This window comes from Anoplophora glabripennis, unplaced genomic scaffold, assembly GCF_000390285.2.
Source record: "Anoplophora glabripennis isolate ALB-LARVAE unplaced genomic scaffold, Agla_2.0 scaffold354, whole genome shotgun sequence".
Taxonomy (NCBI): Eukaryota; Metazoa; Arthropoda; class Insecta; order Coleoptera; family Cerambycidae; genus Anoplophora; species Anoplophora glabripennis.
The window spans coordinates 469,716-476,323 of NW_019416649.1; positions in this window are offsets into that span (position 1 = coordinate 469,716).

The window sequence follows — 6,608 nt, forward strand, 5'->3', positions numbered from 1 at the left end:
AATCACTCGTATGCCCATGTGGTTCGACAGGAGAACTGACTTCAAACCTATGCGACCCATCAGGGAAGTCGTAACACAACCGGGAATGGGAAGAATGGGGCTCCCCGAAATAGTACAAGTAGATCTAGGTACTGGCCAACAGGAAGAGGAGCCCTACGTGAGAACCCCTTACGTTCCGCCACCTAGGAGACGACCTGACGAGGATGTGTACGTCGAGGAAGAGGAAGAAGAAGCAGAAGATGTGATTTATTGCCCCGCATCGCCACCGATACCTCCAGAAGAGTTAGCAGCAGTTGCACCGACGTCGCCTTTAGTGCAATACCAGCAGCCCGATCTAGTAACCCCACCTAGGCGTTCACCGGGACTGCCTAAAACTCCAGCCGGACCACCGATGCTGGAACAAGCTGCGATTAGTTTCGAGGAGTTGGAAGTTTACGACAGAATACCGACGCCTTTGAGAACGCCTCAGGTGACGCCGAAACCGTCGCCATTCCTGTCGCCTTACGCTTCGCCAGGATGGTCGCCTCCCTGTCGACCGGTGTTTTCGCCGCAACTGCCTCCACAGAGACCCGACGAGACGTTGCTCAGCGAATATTCCGGGCTCGGCTCTCCTATACCCCCGTCTCCGGAGTATTACGAAGAAAGCCCCGAACAGCGCGTTCCTTCTCCTCCATTCTCCCCTCCATGTATGGCCCCGGCTTGGATGGAGGCGCCGAGCGTTGAAGAAGAAGAAGACGAAATGGGCTTGCCGGGTCTCGTTCAGTTATACGCCCAAAACATGCCACCGATTTACTCCAGTCCTACGGAGAGACGGGAAAGGCGGATAATAACGTGGGAAGACCAACCACCGGCCCCGGTCAGACCGCCTATGATTTGCCCCGCAGCGGACATACAGTTGGACGCGCTCCCCGTGCCAGAAGAACGAGTGCAGTTGGACCTTCCCATCGCTCCTTTGGAGCGCTTCGTTCCCAAGACACCGGTACCTGAACGCAAATACGACTTTTCGCCTCCCCTTCCGCAGTACGAGGGCGTCGCCATAGACGAACAGTACGACTTTGACGCCGCCTTCTATGCGGGAGAATATGGACCGTACGAACTGTCCGAACCCGCTTCCGTTCCATCGGCGGGAACGCCATCGCCGCAACGGCAGCTTCCTATGATGACGCCTTCGCCTAGAACACCACCGATGCCTAGGTCGCCTCCACGTACTGTTCAAAGGTGGGATCGGATGCTGGATGAATCTCGTCGCGCTGATAAATACGAGACGTCGCCGGATTACGCGCCCAGTCCCGAGCAATTATCTCCTTCCCCCGTAAGGCAACCTAGCCCAATTAGGTCGCCGGCTAGATCACCCATGACGGTGCGGTCTCCTCCAGCTCAAGTTGTTAGATCTCCCGTACAAGCACCTAGACTGCCTTCTCCGCAAAAACTAGCCAGGTCTCCTCAAGCGGTAAGACTTCCATCACCACAAGCAGCCAGACCGCCAGCTAGGTCTCCCGCGCAACTAGCCAGGTCTCCTCCACCTCCACTTCGAACGCCACCAAAATCACCTGTGGAGATACCGGTATTGTCTCCATTCAGAATACCGCAACAGTCGCCTCCTTGTGTGCCCTGCGGTGCTGCGTCACCCGTTGCGGAAGGTGCCACCACGCCTTCCCCCAGTAGAGTTGTCAAACAGACAATGACCCAAAGGAAGATCGTGACGGTGATACCACCGCCTCCAACAGTACCCTTGGAGTTCGAGGGTGAAGTAGTCGAGCCGTTCGGTGACGCGGACAGATCAGACAGCGACATGCGGGATGAAGACACCGATTTCAGATGGATGGACTGACCAAGTGTGATGTACTGTTGCAAATAGTTTCAATAAATTGTTTTGTTTGATGAACTGATTCTCATTCCATGCTTCCCGCAGAATTATTACCAATAAGTACTATTCTCCGTTCCTTTATAAGCTGATCGATGACTTTCAGGAGGATGTAAACAACATTAAATAAATATTAAAAAGTTTTTTAATAAACGTTTTTTTATTATTGTTTCGTTTATTTCCACAATGATAATTAAAGTGAATTTTGATATGTTCTCAAGTTTCCTTTAAATTAAATTGCTTATACAGGGTGTTTCATAATTAGCTGCCAACCCTGACCAGGCCGATTCTATGATCAAAACTGAGTAAAAAAGTTCATATGAACATGGGTCCGGAAATGCTTCCTAAGGGCACAGGGACCCATTGAAGAGGGAGGAATGGAAATCATTTTTTTGCAATATCTCTCAATCGCGTTGTGATAAATGAATGAAATTTGGTATACACAGCTAAATTTTGATGAGCAATTTGATGGACTAATCCATTTATTTCCACAAGGTCCATTGGGGTGGGTACGGGGGGGCCCTTGGTACTTTGCGTGTGTAACTTTTTCATCTTTGACTTTTTAACAAATTGGACAGCAAATTCCGTTTTCCCGAACTGTTTTACGTTAAAAAGGTACTCTTGTTTCAAATCGTTATCTTTAACGGTTTCTGAGAAAATCGCTCTTGAATTAATCCCACTTTGGTCAATTTCATAGTAATTTAAACAAAAAATAATAATAATAATTTTCCTTTCCTCTCTTTTCCATTTAAAGGATTAATTTTTATTTAATTTAATTTTTTATTATTATTTTTTTATTAAAATTAGATTAAATTTAAACAAAAAAATTTTTTTTGTTTAAATTACTATGAAATTGACCAAAGTGGGATTAATTCAAGAGCGATTTTCTCAGAAACCGTTAAAGATAACGATTTGAAACAAGAGTACCTTTTTAACGTAAAACAGTTCGGGAAAACGGAATTTGCTGTCCAATTTGTTAAAAAGTCAAAGATGAAAAAGTTACACACGCAAAGTACCAAGGGCCCCCCCGTACCCACCCCAATGGACCTTGTGGAAATAAATGGATTAGTCCATCAAATTGCTCATCAAAATTTAGCTGTGTATACCAAATTTCATTCATTTATCACAACGCGATTGAGAGATATTGCAAAAAAATGATTTCCATTCCTCCCTCTTCAATGGGTCCCTGTGCCCTTAGGAAGCATTTCCGGACCCATGTTCATATGAACTTTTTTACTTAGTTTTGATCATAGAATCGGCCTGTTCAGGGTTGGCAGCTACTTATGAGACACCCTGTATAACGTGTCTGGAAGCGTATATTTCAAGATTAGAGTCTTTATACATCGCGGTCGAATTATGGAGAGTGACTCATCGCTGGCTCTTGGACTAGTAAGGGAGGATGAAGCGTGCGGGGATCGACAGTCCATAGGCGTGTCAGTTTAGAAGGCAAAAAGATATAGAAAATATAGAAAAAAAATAATAAAACATAACATCTATTATTTTTAGAGGTTTTATCAAGAATACTTCAAAAATATTATATCAACATTTTGTTTTTAAAATTTAAGTGTTTTCTATAAAATGATGCCATCGCATAGGTTAGGGCGTTTATGACCAAACCGTTTGCTGAGTCAGTAAACTGACAATGTTAGTGAACACACTCTTTATATCTCTATTCTCTGTTATGTGTCTGTTCCATGTATGTTCTACAGGGTATATTTAAATGGAGAGACAAATGATTAATAAGTTGATTTAACCTAAAATACCTATATCCCAAGTCGCATAATAAAAAAGATATAGGGTGTCAAATTNATGATACCAGAGATTCCTTAGGTGAAAATAAGTTGATTAAACGTAACATATATGTCCCCAGTAGGATAATAAAAAAGATACAGGGTGTCAATGTAAAAGACAAAGTTTGATTTTTCTTTAACAATTTCTAAAGGTTTAGTCAGATATGTTTCAAATTTTCTAGCGAGTGATTTTGTTTGGGGTGGGAAAAATAATAATTATTTTTGGCTGCCGCGTGCGCTGCGCCCTCTGCAGGCAATGTTATGCGTTAAATACAGGGTGTCCCAGAATAACGTGTACAACGGAAGACCACAGATTCGTGGACTCAAAATGGCAAATAAAAAATAGTTGTTATTATTGCCCGAAAATTTTGTAGGAGTTGTAAGTTCTAAAAAACCCTCTGTATAGCACCAAGGTGTGCAGTTTGAAAGCAAATATCCACACCTCAAAAATAGTCAATGTCGATTAATACGTATTCGAGTTTATAAAATTCAAAAAAAAAATCACGAACTTTGAGGCCATCTAGGGGCCTAACGAAGCGATTTTGGATATAGGTGAATTAGCCTAAATCAGCCTATTTAGAGTCCATGTGGTCTTCCGTTGTACACGTTATTCTGGGACACCCTGTATGTATAAACTTTTTTGTCAGTCCTCGTATACAAGTAGATTTAGTAAGAAAATATGAAATATTGGACTTTTTTAACAAAAAAGTTATAGGTACTTATTGAAAATTGCTAAAGTCAACTGCTGGGGAGATATTTTTGATTTTATAAATTATTATTTCGGATTTAATACCTTCAGTCCAGAAATATATTTTTTTAATAAATTCAGAACTCATTGCTTCACAGCAATTATAGTTGCGTATCCGTATTTTAATATTGTGTCTAAATGTCAAAATCCAAGGAAACTCCTCTTGCAGTATGCGTTGGTTTTATTAGTCCAGTCACTGAAGGCGAAAATAAAGTAAAAGCTCCCAATTTTTTCGGATAGCATACAGTTTCCTGAAAATTTGCATACAAGCAGATTTACGAATTTTAAAGATTCAATTCATGTTCAAATATGTTGGATAAAGTTCCTTTCATGTTTTTTAATATAATTTATGAAATTTAATTAGTTTTTAACTCTTAAAAACTAACCTTCCGTGGCCAAAAAATAGAAAAAAAGTTTCTAACAGGTTAAAATATTCTTTTGGTGCAATCGCAATGTATTGCATTTCTTTTGTTATTCATTAGAAAGCTTACGACTCATTACAAAGTTGCAACCCTTAAAAACCATCCCTTATAATAAAATAAAATATAATTGAAANTACATTTAGTAAGAAAATATGAAATATTGGACTTTTTTAACAAAAAAGTTATAGGGGAGAGTGTTGTACTTTGGGACACTTTTCACATTAGGAAATATAACTTTTTTATTTATTAACTTAAAAACTTGTGATATGAAAATTGAAATATCTGCTACGTTGATTATATAATAATGTATTCAAAAATGTTTTTGAATATACATTAATTGAAAAAAATTTCCGTTTTCAACCTTCTACAAAATGGACCATGGTACAACTTGGTCTTGTACCTTGGACCTAATACTGGTGTACCCTAGTCCAGTCAAAAATAAAACTAAAAACATACATAAACCAACGTAGAACATATAATTCTAAAAAAACAAAAATACAAAAGCGAACGAATATTTCTCTAGTATTTATTACATATTTATATTTTCTTTTTTTATGTTGGTCCCACGATGGTGAAAATTTAATTTTATTTTCTACTGCAAACTGGTAGGCAAGGCACCGAACTTCTGTTTTTGTTAAACCATAATGAATATGGGCAGCTGTAATGAAATATTCTGTCAGGCTATTTTCTTCTTCGACCAAAAAAACTTGTTTTGTTTTATTATTGGCTTGATACTGAAATTCTGCAGAGCCTACCATTCTTTTATTTTTGCTTAGGTGTCTGATCAGTGTTGTTTTAGGAACATCGTAAGTTCGAGAAGCTTCACGAATAGAGACATCCTTATTTAACACTTTATTAACGGCACATGGTAATTTACCCGCACCGAAAATTTTACCGTAAAAATGCGATTAATTTTTTTACCATAACTTTTGTAATTTTAAAGTTATAAATTTACTCAAAAAACCATTTTGTAGGGAATTTAAAGCACTTTAAGTTCTGTGATTTGCAGTTTTTTTTGAGCTCTTCGTTTTTTAGATTTGTAAGCTAAAAGGGCTCAGGAAAGGCAGTCTTGGAGCTAAGTTTTGAGCTTCTAACGGTCATAATTCAGTCAAATTTTGTCCTACAAAAATTAAAAAAAGCAAATTGTTCAGTAAGAAAAAACCTATAATTTCTTATTCTATAATTTTGTAACATCTTATATTATGTCACAATATTCCACACACATTTCCACAGGTGTAATTTAATGTAGCAGCCATATGAACACCCAGTACAAGTACTTTACCATGTTATGTACAGTTCTGAAAGTGTAGGTCTTTAGGAACTAGTTGTAATCATATGAATTCACAGTACTTACGTTTATTCTCTAAATAACAACCTTGAGATGTATACTCTGTAAATATTTTAGTTTAGATACACAACCTGTATATTGTAAATACGTAGTGTTAAGGCATATTGGGATAAAAACATTTATTTCCAGCATTAGAACCAACAATAACAATGTACTTTTGTAATTATAAGATTAACCTTAAAATGTTTTTGACACCACTTGTTGCATGATGTCATAGAACCATGGTCTAAATAAGATATTTTGGGAAAAAGAAACTATGAGCACTGAACAAATAGATAGGATATTAAAGATCAATTATGTTCATACAAAGTAGGGATTTTTAATTGTATAAAGTTTAAACCAGTTTAGTACGGAGTGAGAGCCAATCAGGTCGATTGTATTTTTTTGGATCTCCAGTTCTTAAAAACTAGAGACAAGGCCCGGCTTGGCCATTTCC